Source organism: Girardinichthys multiradiatus, chromosome 8 (genome assembly GCF_021462225.1).
Source record: "Girardinichthys multiradiatus isolate DD_20200921_A chromosome 8, DD_fGirMul_XY1, whole genome shotgun sequence".
NCBI classification, from domain to species: Eukaryota; Metazoa; Chordata; class Actinopteri; order Cyprinodontiformes; family Goodeidae; genus Girardinichthys; species Girardinichthys multiradiatus.
In genome coordinates this window covers 13,688,070-13,702,203 of record NC_061801.1, presented here as the reverse complement: position 1 = coordinate 13,702,203, position 14,134 = coordinate 13,688,070, and the positions used below count along the sequence as shown (strand labels likewise).

Below are 14,134 nucleotides of genomic sequence, written 5' to 3'. Positions count from 1 at the left end.
TGGGAGCTCCAGAGGTGCATTGGGAGGAGAGGGAGTTGACCATTTTCAGTTGAATCACACTTTCCAACTTTTTTTTTTTTTTAGTTTATATCTCTTTAGAAAAAAAAAAAAAGGTAACCAAAAGACACAAAAAACTCTTGTAATGTGAGCATTTTCATCCCAGACTCTTTGCCATCTAAAACACATGATACAGATTCTGCAGAGCCATCGTGAGACAGGCAGGGAACAGAGACACACTGTATGACAAGACTGAAGTCAATTCCTACAGGAGTGAGTCATAGAGTGCTTACAGAGTAATTTCCCTCATTGTGGGTTTTAACAGTCTACCACCCTCCAGTAATCAGCAAGCACAGACACTGAGTAATCCTGACTTAACCCCTACACACCAAACCTTACACTTGACACAATGCGTACAGGCGAGTGCTGCTGTACTGTACCTTCCAAACCCAGAATGGTCAATCGGATTGCCTAACAGAGAGACATGATCCTTCACTTCAGAGAACACGTCTCCACTGCTCTAGAGTCTATTGGCTGCATACTTTGCACCACTGCATCCCATGCTTTGTATGGCACTTGGTAAAGTAGGAGCTCTCTACATACTGCTCTTGAGCTAAACTGAGGGGCACATGAAGTTTGTAGGTCTGTAAAGTCTGTAAAGTCTGTAAAGTCCCTTTACTAAGACACACACACACACACACACACACACACACACACATAGACAGACAAACTCAACTGAAAACATAACCTTTCAGAGGTAATAAGAAAAGTGTACAAAAACTACAAAAAAGACACAACACCAAAAGAACAAAGCTCAAAACAAATAAGAATAGTTTTGGTTTTCTTTTTTGTTTTCTAATGTAACTTTTTCTTTTTTCACCAGTTTTTAATGGTCAGTGTTTCTAAAATGTAGCTTTTAACTGTTTTGTTGTTGTGTTTTTTAGTAGTTTGGTCTGCTCTTCTTAACCTTCATTTGACCAAAGAATAAACCTTTCTATTTTCAGCAACCCAGGCCAGACAGACAGTAACAAAGAGGGTGTTGGCCCTTTGGCCCCATTGCCGTTTTGGTTGTTCCGTACCCAACATTTTCAAGTTAAACAGGGAGCCATAGCCCCTGAATGTTTTGTTTAAGCAGTGTGTCAATTTGCTTTGACTGATGGTTTAGAGCAGTCTGTAAGGCTGCGGCCGAAGGCTATTGTTAGGATAGAGATAATGTAACTCCATCAAGTATAATGTTTCAGCAGGAGGTTGATTAGAGATATTTTGGTTTAGTCAGGCATCATGTTCCATCATAGTTCATTAATGACTGGTCTAATTGGGTGATCAGAACCATAAACAATATAAATACTGCAGTGTGTTGTATAACATTCTGTATAAACAAACACAAATATATGAAATTTGAGCATTCATTCATCTTCTATACCACTTCTTCCATAGTGGGTCACAGGGGAGCTGGTGCTTATCTCCAGCAGTCTACAGGGGAGAGGCAGTGTACGCCCTGGACAGATCGCCAATCCATTGCAGGGCAACACAGAGACACCTATGGGCAATTTAGAGAGACCAATTAACCTAACAATCATGTTTTTGGACTGAGGGAGGAAGCCAGAGTACCCGGTGAGAACCCACACGTATACGGGAGAACATGCAAACTCCACGCAGAAAGACCCCTGGCTGGGAATTGAACCCAGGATCTTCTTGCTGCAAGGCAACAGTGCTACCAACTGCACTACAACACCATCATGAAGCCATGAAATTTGACCATTTTTCTGATAATTGATCTTCGTAAATACATTACAAATACTGCAAAGAGAATCCAGCTGGCATGTGATGGTTAAGAATACTGGTATGAAATGGAAACAAACAGCAAAAGCAAAAGTTGTTGTGGTTATGGGGTTATGAGGGATGACAGACATTTACCCAAATCAGCAGATAATGAGACAGTGCTGAGTTCCTATATCTGCCTTTTGACTCGTTCACAGGGAGGCCAGCGAGGTTTTGCATCTTTATAAACTACGCTCAGACATAAATCCAGTCAAGAAAACACGTACTTCATCATTCACTGTAACAACGAAATGCATCTCACGACTGACCATAATTGTTTAAAGTAACATGAGTAAGCTGTGATTGTCGAATTGTGAAAAGACCTAAAATGCTAGTTTTCCTTTAAGAGTAGCTATATTGTGCATTTGTTTATTTTCAAAAAGAAATCAAATCCAGCCACTACAAAAGTGCCGCTCAAAGGGCCCAAAAACAGCGGGTCAGATGTCTCCGATCTGAGAGGTCCCATGGATCTGCGGGGGAGCTGGTATAGTAAAGAAAAACAAAGTCCCTGAAACAGGAGAGAATGGTGATTTTCTAAAACTTGGCTGCCTATGGATACTGTTCCCTTTAAATGTGTGTTGATTGAAAATGACTGCCATCTGATTTTCTTTGCCAAGTAGAAGTGATTAAGAAAGGTTATTGGCTTGCACAGCTAGAACATTCAAACTATAATATAACATCTGTTCCACTGAACTTTCTACCTTTCTATAAGCAGAACCATAATATCAGAAACAAAGCAAACAAAGTTGAAACTCTTATTATAAGATCTTCAATTTCTACAAGGTGGGCCCAGCAGAAGTGGCTTTTTCCAATAGCAAAATAAAACCAACATAAAGTTAGGTTCCTAGTTGGCTTAATGAACATGTCATCATCTTCAGCATGAGCTGCATCCAAGAATATGTTCATTTCTTCCTCTTTCAAGGATATGGAGCAGAATCAGAGGAGGCTTTATTGCATAACAGCTTTTTAAACCACAGTAAAAATGTAAAAATTCTGTATTTTGTATCTGCTGTGACAAACATGTTGAAAACCATAGACTTAAACATAGTTTTCCAACTTGTCTAAGATGTTTGACATACTGCTATTTTTGAAAATAGAAATTAAAAAGAAAACTTTTAATCAAAATTTATAAATTTTATTTCAGAATTTTATCTGAAAGCCAAGTCAGTGCCTGGCTTTTCATCATCATCCCTCTTGATACCAGCAAGGTAAAGACAAGCATTAATCTATCAAATGATAATGTTCTTAAAGATTGTAATTTAAACATAAAACATAGTAGTACTCAAGTAAAATAGCTGTGATATGTAATATTAATGATAGTAGTACTAATAGTAGTGGTAGTAATTATAGCAATCATAGAATTAAAGTAAATATGATTTGATGCGATATGGTAGCTAGACAATATACAGTATAATAATAATCATCATCTTTTATTGGTCATTGCACATGTACATTACAACTAAATTTGTCCTCTGCATTTAACCCATCCCTTACAGGGAGCAGTGTGCTGCCATTGTGTGGCGCCCGAGGAGCATTCTGGGGCTAAGGGCCTTGCTCAGGGACCCAGAGTGGTAATCTGTGGGATACAAACCTGGCCCCTTGTGTCCCCTCCAGAACACAAACCTCCTGTTCTAACCACTAGGCCACCACTCCCCGTATAGACAGAGGATAAAAAAACATGCAGAGTTATGTGCAATGTGTAGATCTAGGATAAGAGTGTCAAACTCCAGTCCTCAAGGGCCGGTGTCCCGTAACTGTTAGAAACGCCCTGGTCCAACACACCTGAATCAAATGGCTGAGTTGTCTCCTCAAAATGCAGACATTTTCTACAGAGTCCTGCTACAGGGGTTGGACAATGAAACTGAAACATCTGTCATTTTAGTGTGGGAGGTTTCATGGCTAAATTGGACCAGCCTGGTAGCCAGTCTTCATTGATTGCACATTGCGCCAGTAAGAGCAGAGTGTGAAGGTTCAATTAGCAGGGTAAGAGCACAGTTTTGCTCAAAATATTGAAATGCACACAACATTATGGATGACATACCAGAGTTCAAAAGAGGACAAATTGTTGGTGCACGTCTTGCTGGCGCATCTGTGACCAAGACAGCAAGTCTTTGTGATGTATCAAGAGCCACGGTATCCAGGGTAATGTCAGCATACCACCAAGAAGGACGAACCACATCCAACAGGATTAACTGTGGACGCAAGAGGAAGCTGTCTGAAAGGGATGTTCGGGTGCTAACCCAGATTGTATCCAAAAAACATAAAACCACAGCTGCCCAAATCATGGCAGAATTAAATGTACACCTCAACTCTCCTGTTTCCACCAGAACCATCCGTTGGGAGCTCCACAGGGTCAATATACACGACCGGGCTGCTATAGCCAAACCTTTGGTCACTTATGCCAATGCCAAACTTCGGTTTCAATGGTGCAAGGAGCGCAAATCCACCTTTACTGTTTTCCCCACATCCTGGAGAGTTACGGTGTGGAGAAGCTCCAAAGAAGCGTACCACCCAGACTGTTGCATGCCCAGAGTGAAGCATGGGGGTGGATCAGTGATGGTTTGGGCTGCCATATCATGGCATTCCCTTGGCCCAATACTTGTGCTAGATGGGCGCGTCACTGCCAAGGACTACCGAACCATTCTTGAGGACCATGTGCATCCAATGGTTCAAACATTGTATCCTGAAAGCGGTGCCGTGTATCAGGATGACAATGCACCAATACACACAGCAAGACTGGTGAAAGATTGGTTTGATGAACATGAAAGTGAAGTTGAACATCTCCCATGGCCTTGCACAGTCACCAGATCTAAATATTATTGATCCACTTTGGGGTGTTTTGGAGGAGCGAGTCAGGAAACGTTTTCCTCCACCAGCATCACGTAGTGACCTGGCCACTATCCTGCAAGAAGAATGGCTTAAAATCCTTCTGACCACTGTGCAGGACTTGTATATGTCATTCCCAAAACGAATTGATGCTGTATTGGCCGCAAAAGGTGGCCCTACACCATACTGATAAATTATTGTGGTCTAAAACCAAGTGTTTCAGTTTCATTGTCCAACCCCTGTAGTTACCTAATGATGTGTGTGTTGAAGTACAGACACATCTAAAAGTTGCGGGACATCAGACCTCAAGGACTGGACTTTGACAGCCCTGGTCTAGTGCAATTGAAAGAAGGGCGTCCACTGCTTCCTTCTGTGGTTCTGGTCCATGGTCGGGCGCTGGGCTGTGGTTGGCGGTCAGGTAGGTGGGGCGGCGGAGCATGTCTTGTGACTGCACTGGGGCGGCTGGCGGGTTGTGCTTGGCCTGGAGCGGTTGGCCTGCATGGCCCAGGTACCCGGCTGGTGCATGTATCCCTATCGTGGACTGGTGGGCTGGGGCTGCTGGCGCTGTCTGGGGGGGTTGGGCGGGCTTGGAGGTGTGCTGCTCTGCTGGCTGTGATCGGGGCGGTGGGCTGGGGGATGGCGTGGAGGGGCTGCGGCCACTGGGGTGGAGGGGTTGTGTCCACTTCTAAGATGTGGGGTCACCGGCGTTTGGATCGGCTGGGCGACGATGGTGGAGCTGAGCTGGATAGTGTTTCTCCCTGGGTGGTCGTTGCAGTGGCAGTGATGTAGTGTTTTTTGTGGCTGGGGGGGGTATGGTGGGGGACACTGGCCCTGGGTGCATGCCGCTGGCCGGAGACCTCTTGGTGGGTGAGTTTGTCCCGTCATGGTGAGGGATCCGGGGTCCTGTTGTGGGTGCGGTGCTCGGTGGGGTCTGCCCTGTTGCACCAGTGGCAGGGGGTGATGGTGCGCGGGGCCCTTGCCTTGCTGTTGCGGCACGCTGTGTGGTGGGGGAGCGGGGTGCGGCGGGGGTGCTTAGACCGGGGCTGTGTGTGGGGCTTGCACTGTGTGGGTGTGGCTTCATCAGCTTCTCGGCTATGGAGTTCACCTGTGGGGGTGTGCCCCTGTGGGGGAGGGGCTTCGTGGCGTTTGGGTTCGGGGGCATGTGTTCGATATCGGTGTCCTTGTTGGGGTTGGCCCTGTGGGGAGGTTCATGTTGGGGTTCACTGGGGGTGGGAGACTCATGGGGTTGGGATTGGAGGTCATTGGGGGGTCGGGACTGCACTGGCCTGGGGTGGCTCCGGTTGGCGGGCTGGTTTGAGCCATATGGACCGCTCTTTTGTACATAGCCCCCTCTCCGGAGGTGGTTGTTGGGGACTGGGTTCGGGCCGGGGGGGCGCTGTCTGCCTGTCTCTACCCCAGGAGGGAAGGGGACCACCTCCTGGGTCCGAGGGCTGGTTGCCCCTAGGGGGTACCGGCGCCTGGACTTGGGAGTATAGAGTATGCATGGGGAGTGTGAGTGAGTGTATGATGTCCATTGTTGTTTGTCTTTATGTTGGGTGCGAGTGATTTTATGTGTATGCATGAGGGTGGGAGTGGTTGATTGTGACTGTGTGCCTGTTTTTTTTGTTTTTTGTTTTTTTTGTGACAGGTTGGGTCTTGGACTGCTCCATCTCCTGGATCAGCTTAGGCCCCCCCATATTATGGGGGCCTATTTCCTCCCTGCCACACTACCTGCCGGTGGTTGGAGTCTCTGCCGCTGGTGTACTTGTGGTTCTCGGTGTCCAAGACTGGGTGCTTTGGTGTGTGTGCTGGCTCACTCCCGGTAGCTGCTTGCCCTCTATCAAATGTGGGGCCTATTTCCTCCCCCCCACACTACCTGCCGGTGGTTGGTGTCTCTGCCCCCCGGTGTACTTGTTGTTCTCTGTGTCTGGGGCTGGGTGTTTTGGTGTGTGCTGGCTCACTCACGGTGGCTGCTTGCGGGGGCCTGGCCCCCTGGGCTCTGTCGGGCCTCTGCTTGGGGGGTGGTGTGTCCCGGGGTCTTGGGTCTCTGGGTCCATGGCTGGATCTGCTCGGGCATGGACGGCTGCCGGCGGGGCCTGTGGGCTTGTCGCTGCGGCTCCCTGGGGCTTCTGCACTGTCGCTGCTGGGTGGTTCCCCTTGGACTCTCCACTGCTCTTCTCTGGGAGGGTTGGAGTAGTCCCGGCAGTGGTTCTCCTGGGCTTCCTGTGCTTTGGGGGGCCTTTGGATGTCTGTGGCTCGGATCTCCTCAGTGTCCGTCCAGGGACAATGGGGCAGGCCTGTGGGTCCTCATACTCGCTATTGCATATTTTTGTGGACAAACCTTGTATACAAAAGCGCGTCCGCACCCATACTCACAGGTGTTAAGCTTCAGGTGTTGACAGATACACAGATGTTCTATATTGGGCTGCACCTCTCACTAAGTACATTTTATATTCATAAGTACCATGTACTATTTTGTTAAACAAAAAAAGTTCCAGGTGTATAAGCAAGCAGGGTGTAATCTTGTATTCTCTTCATCCTTCTTTCTCTCCTCCACTCTTTCCTCCTTTTCTCCCCTTTTTCCCTTTTGCCCCATCTCTCTCTTTTTTGAGCTTCTTTTTTCCTTTTAATTTCAGTCTCCGTGTCCGTAATAATTGAAATATTCCCAAAGAAGTTTATAATAAAATTTATTTTAGAAATATCAAGCAGAGCTTTAAAGCAGTAGCTGTGATGCTCCACTTGTGAAAGTAAATCTGTTGGGCAATTTCTTGGCACTCAGACAACAATTCTGAGCGCTACTCTGCTGGACAGGACACGGTAAAAAAAAACATAAAAATAAAAAATAAATAAAAAAGGAAAGAAGTGCGTTGTTGTGGGAGGAGACAGAATAGAGAACATATCAGTGTTCTCCAAAGGTGTTTTACAATTTGATGGCGGTGGAAACAAAGGATGGTCTGAAGAGTGCACAGCTGCTTACACCTTAGCTTTCCAATAATACCACTGCACACTGGTTATCATCCTTTGTATTTGTAAATTCACACCTTTGTGTTATATTTGGTCAACAATGGTTTTGGCCTTGGAGTTCTCCCATGGATGCCGTCTTTGCCTGGAAGCTTTCTCATTGCTGAATCATGAACACTGACCTTAACTGAGGCAAGTGATTCCTGCGTTGCTGCCTGCCTCCGGGATGAGTCATTGGTGCACTCTTTGCAGTAATTCTGATAGGCTGGCAACTCCAGGGAAGGTTTAAAAGTATAGGCAGTTTCTGACATAGGCAATGAGGATAGTTACCCAGGGCGCTGTTAGAAGGGGGGTGTATGAGCCACAAATTACGCCAAAAACAAAGAGTGCCTCCTTTATCTCAGTTGTAACCTGAATGAGTTTGTACAGCATGCGCTACCAATGTGAAGTTGGCACCCCACGTGTTGAATAGGTTGTGCTATCAAGTCACACAATTTGGCTTCCCATCATTTCTGAGGGGATTTCCTGGACATTGATTAGTTTTCAGGAAGCGTGGATGTGTTGCCAATCAAACTGAACCCACTTGGGGTAGACGTCATTTCTGCCTTTAGCTAGAAAACTTCAGTGCAATGTCAAGCAAGGCAAAACCCGAACATGTTGAACAAATTACACCTTTGCAAACTGGAAACGTTTATGTGTTTCTGTGTATCATGGAAGCAGCCACATAGAGGAAAAAACATTAGAACAGCACTTACTGGGTACAGATTAGCTCAGGCCAAGCAGACCAGTTGCCAGTCATGAGCTGATAGTTTAGAGCAGCTTTGGGCACAGCAGGAAGGAGTTGTGTATCAGAAAAGACTTATAAGGGCGGCTACAAACTCATCCAAGACGTAAAACAATTATTCAAGGTAAGATCATAATTTGAACTCAACTTTAGGTATTTACTCAGGTTATCTTTGATATTAAAATGTATTTTAAGTGTGACAAAAAATACAACAAATTCTTAATAGGGAAAATACATTTTCACAGCATTGTAACAAGATGTTCTTCAGACTGATTTTTAATAACACACAGTGCATATTAGTGTGTTTTTCCTCATTTTGATCAGTCAAAAGTAAAACTTTAGGGTGTTCAGGCCTAATTAAACTTCATAATTGGCTTAAATTTGGAAGCATATGTGCTGTTTTAAATATATGTAAACAATCAAGATATAATATACTGTATCACCTGCTGCCTGTCTTTCAAGTTGTTAAACTAGTTTCTGCTGTGCCTCATTTGATTAGAGCAGTGACATTTCTGCATTTTGTGACTGACTGCAGACAATAAGGCCCACATTTTCTATCAACTTGATGCTTTTGGTAGGAGTTAAATTATTTGCACATCGTTTGTACCGGCTTACAGTTCCATCTCAGCACCTGATTCACAAAGGAAATAGCATAAATGATACACTAGCACAAACACACCCAATAGGTCTGAGGAAGCTTTAAATAGGATTTCCTGTTTTACTGAGTTATAAATATGTTGTGTCTAACGTGAGGCAGGGATGACATCAACTGCGGAGGTGTGCAGATGGACAGCGAATGAGCAACGACTTATAACTTCCCTCAGTATTTATTTATTTTAAGGAGTATACATAAAGTGTCAGCTTTACCACACATTACTGGGGAGCACACCTGCCCGCGTACACATGGAGAAATCCACCTCAAAGGGCGAGAGCACATGAAGAAGAATAAAGTGGTGACCTTCTGATAATAATCGGCAAGTGGTGCCATCATGTGGTGACACATTGCATTACAATAGCAGTAACTTTTACATGTGTCAAAGAGGGTATTTTTAAACCATTGTATGATAAATTGTACACATATTGCCACCACATACAGTAAAAGAGGTAGAAAAAATTTCTGAACATCCAGCTTGAATCGGACAACCAAGGGGTCAGAAGTACTGACCTGAGCTCTGTGTCGGTTCTCATGAAGTGCATCCAAATCCAAGAAAGGTTGTTTTACACAGTCCTCAATGTGTTATCTGTATTAAATTATGGTTCTCAATGTTTGTACAAGACTGGGTGAACATTGAACAATGATTCGATGTTTCTGCTCTGTTTGTGGACTGTGCTGTTGCTGCCTTTGCCATGTAAAATATCTACATCACACTCATTCTGTTATCCCATCTCACTGTAAGAGTCATTAGAGGTCTGTGACAACCTCAGAGTAATCTTGATAGATCATCTTTAACCCCCCATTTCATGTCAGGACCTTTCAGCAGACTGTAAGGCATGAAGACAACTTGAACATCTAGGACTGAAGGGAGGACCTGAAAGGAAATAGGTTTTAGCTTTTCAGCAGCAAACACTCTATGGGGGTCTGGTACATAACAGAGGGTTCATTTGTGAAAAAGTACTTTACTCTCACATTTAAATATGGTGGGTATCTGTGATGCTGTGGGTCTGTTTATCTTCCAAATGCCACTGGGAGCCTTATTAGAGTGCATGGTATGATAGACTATTTGAAAAAGTTGAACATTTTAAATAAAATCCTGTTGGCCTCTGCCAGAAACCTGAAAATGGGTCATCATTGGTTCTTTCAACAAGAAAATAATTCACAACATATGGCCAAACCAACACGGAAACTGTTTATCAGACACAAAAATCTACATTGTTCCATGTCCATCACAGACCTACATCGGAAAGAAAAACGTGTGATGCGAGCCAAAAAATGCATAAGTGGGGAACCAGAACTCTGGAAGATCCAAAGAGGAGGGGTCACAGATCCTTCTTTCATTGTGCCACAACCTTGAGAAATGTTCAGAAGAAGACTAAGTGATATCTTATTGGGATTATTTAACCCTTCTTAAATCCATCTTTCACATAAACCACATTTTGTTTTCAGGTATTTATGAAGCACAACAACTGCATGTCTAATTATTTAATATTCAGGAAATCCTCCTCTGTGGTTTATGGCTGCCTTTTTGCCAGACTTGATTGCATAACATCACAAGTGTTAGGAGACCACTCTGTCTTTTTCAGCTCTTGGCATTTATCAACTGTAACTTCACAAAGGCTCTGGGTATTTTTTCCCAGCCTTAGAAAGACAGTTTTTACAGCTTGCATTCCCTCTATCTGCATGAGAGTTAAAAAAAAAAAAAAAACAGCAGGAGATGATAGAAAGGCAAAGGCAAGGTACAGACTGTTGTTTGATTAAAAGCAGCTTGCTGGTCCTTAGTACCATGACGTTTCAAGGATAGATGAAGGCAAGTCTGACTCAAGACCGCAGCTGGGAATTATTGTGTTTCTCTGTCTTTACGGATATTCAGAGTTGATTTATAAACTCACAGCTGTTTATAAACAGCGTCTTCAACTCGCTCATTGTTGGATGTGTTTTCTATATGATGAAATTCATTTTGTCATCTTGAAAATATTACTCTTTCTTTAAGGGACTTTAAAAAAAAAAGCACAAAAAGTATCTTATTTGCTTTACTTGAGTGATTCAACGTGTCACTATCAGTGCCATTCAATGAATGTTCAAGCCAAGAAACATAAAATAACTCAGCATGACACATCTGTGTAAAGCCTCTGCAAGAGCCAGGCACAACATGAAATGTTTTAAAGCCTGCTGCACAGATTCAGTAATAATACATCAGGTGTAAAATTTAGGATAAAAACAGCATAGAAATCTCCAACAGCATATTCAGAAGAAAATAATTAAAGGAGTGTTCCTCACCTTGGAGCACAGAAACAATGTGGTATCTTAAAATATTCAGATATTAGTAGAGCCTATTTAGTTGGCAACTTGCACAATCTCATAGCAGTAATGGTTTCCTTGGGGAATCCTTCAACATTGGAAAGGAATTTATCACCCAGTGAGTCAGATAATTTTCCCCTTTTCCAGACTGAAAAAAAGCATAAGCCCATGGAGATGGAGGCCTACTTCTGACAGATTCAGGGGTTGGCTGGTTTTACCACAATAACCCCACAAGCATCCACCACAGCATCTTTCCCCTAGGAGAGCGTGGTGACCATGTGGGGTGGATGATGGTCAGGGGAAAAGAATGAGAGTATCAAAGGATAAAATGCCTCTGTTGTTGTTATAGGTCCTGGCTGGGATCTGCTGCCGTGATACATCCCCCACCCCCACCCTTCAAAAAAAAAAAGAGCAGGACAAGGAGGAGGGGACATGAAAAGTAGAAGAGGAGGACGGATCTGGAGGGGTGACAGACAGACTTGAGGAATCAGTGACTGTGGCTTTGGTGGTAATGTATCCTAACGCACCACAGGTTAGGATCAGAGTTCTGGAAAGCATTGCTTTACTGCGGTCCACTGTGCTCTGCAGGCCCTACTGGAGAACACAACATTGCTGTGGCTGGAAGAGTGGGCCATGCCACTGTCAGGTAAAAAAAAAAAGGTTTACAATTTTCTTAAGTTAATCTCCACATAAATCCATCTATTAAACTACAGACAGCATGGTCAGTCATGAAACTGGCTCCTAACTGCAGATGAAAACAGATTTTTTTTAAATTAATGGTGTTTCAACTCAGTCTGTATGATTTTCATCATCTAAACCTGGAAGTGGATCATAAAATTCTGAACAAAAGCTTAGGTTCTGATTTTGGTTTGCAAGAAGCATGTTGGAACAAACATCTGGCAAACATCTTTACCCTGACCAACATCCTGGTTTCTCTTTTTATTTGCACCTACTTTTGTTTTTCCACTTTTTAAATCCAAATGAATGCAAATTGAATCTCACTCCACATGCAACAGATCATTCTATATTTAATCTATGAATTATACATGAAACATATTATGACAACATGATCATGTAGAGACTCTGATTAGTGTTGTTTATTCCCATTTAGCTGTATTAAAATAATAATTAGCAGCCTCTGATTATGTGATCTGTTAAGCTGTCACTCATACAATATCAAATGGCTAGAAACAGACAAGGGGAACCGTTTCCCTCTAGTGGTGAGAACGAGAAACAACCTTTTCACTTTCTTATGTTTTCAAACATTTTATTTTAAAGAGAAAATCATAAATTTCTCAAAATCATAAATATATGTACCTGTCAGTTATACTGAACTGCTAGCATCCGTGATTAAATCCCCAAAGTATTTTTGTATTATTTTATTATTAACAACTAGCTTTATGTTTATGTACACAGATAATATTTGCTCTTAAAAATGTCCTGGCTCTAATACTGCTTAGTTTCATATCTCATGGTGATCTGTGTTTATAATATATTTTAGTTGCTTTTTATTTTCTCATACTCTTCTCTATGTTGCTGATGTGTCACCAGCCTCCCTCTTTGCCTTCAGTTCCCCATTCTCTCTCTTTCTCTGTGTCTCTCTCTATCACACACACAAACACACACACACACACACACACAAACACACACTCACTCACTAATACTTTCCATCGTTTCCAGATGTGTGCTGGGATGATGTAATGGCAGACCAGAGGCACTGGGCTTTTTATCGCTCTGTTCCTCTCCAGAAAATATTCGGCTCAGATGAGGGGCGGAAGAGCAGACCGTTGATAAGTTCCCAGACAACAGGGTGGATGAACAATGCTTGAATCAAGACAGTTTGCCCTCTGATTAGTGGAGTGGTTTTTTTTAATCATAGCCGGCTTGTCATAAACTCCAAACAGGGTTATCACCTAAAAGAACTTACAGCGTCTGGAAAAGGTGTCTAAATGGTAATTCTTCAACATTTTTACACAATATACACCTAAACTACCAGTGGTACCTTAGCATCCTGAGCATCATACCAATCAGACTGAATGGAGAGCACCTCAAACATTAATTATGAAGTAATACAACATATTCTTAATAGGATTTTGGTCTATTGACTGAGCCATTCTAGCCTCTATAAGGTTTTCTTGTAGGAATATCCTGTACTTTGCTCCATCCTTCTGAATGTTGAATCCCCACAGTTTTATAGTGTTATAGTATAGTATTATGGTGGAGCCAACATGTTTCGCTGTGGGATGGTGTGTTCAGGTTGATTTGCATTGTTCATTTTAATACATGTTTTGCATGTAGGCCAAAACGTTCTCTTATTGAGACAAATGTGTTCTTCCACACATTTTCACATGTCCCATACAGGATGTGTGGCAAATTCTGAATCAGACTTCTTCTGGCTTTCTTTGATTTGTGGCATTCTTCTTTGCACTCTTCCATAAATGTCATATTTGTCGTGTCAAAATATTCTTTCACCTGTGCTGTGGGTTTCTACAGCACAGGTGCTCTCTTTACTGCTTCTGTAATTGATCCTCTCCTTGCCGGGGCTGTCAGTTTAGTAGGTCAGGCACGTCTTGGTAGGTTTGCAATTTTGCCATAGTCTTTTCATTTTAGGATGATGGGTCAAACAATGTTCTGTGACATGCTCAAAGCATTAGATGTTTGTTTTATAAACCTAATCCTGCGCTGAAACTTTTAAATCCCACATCTTTCTCCCTGACTTGTCTGCTCTGGTCCTTGGTCATCATGATGCTGTTTGTTTACTAATGTTCTCTAACAAACCTGTGAGGCCT

General features: G+C 43.1%; 1 long non-coding RNA gene across 1 annotated transcript; it reads left to right on the top strand.

Annotated features, from left to right (window-relative positions):
- Window positions 1-11,715: 11,715 nt before the first annotated feature.
- Window positions 11,716-13,612, top strand: LOC124872253. The gene is made up of 3 exons (XR_007039234.1): window positions 11,716-11,853; window positions 11,934-11,991; window positions 13,026-13,612. It is a non-coding gene; the product is annotated as an uncharacterized LOC124872253 (long non-coding RNA).
- The last annotated feature ends 522 nt before the right edge of the window (window positions 13,613-14,134 follow it).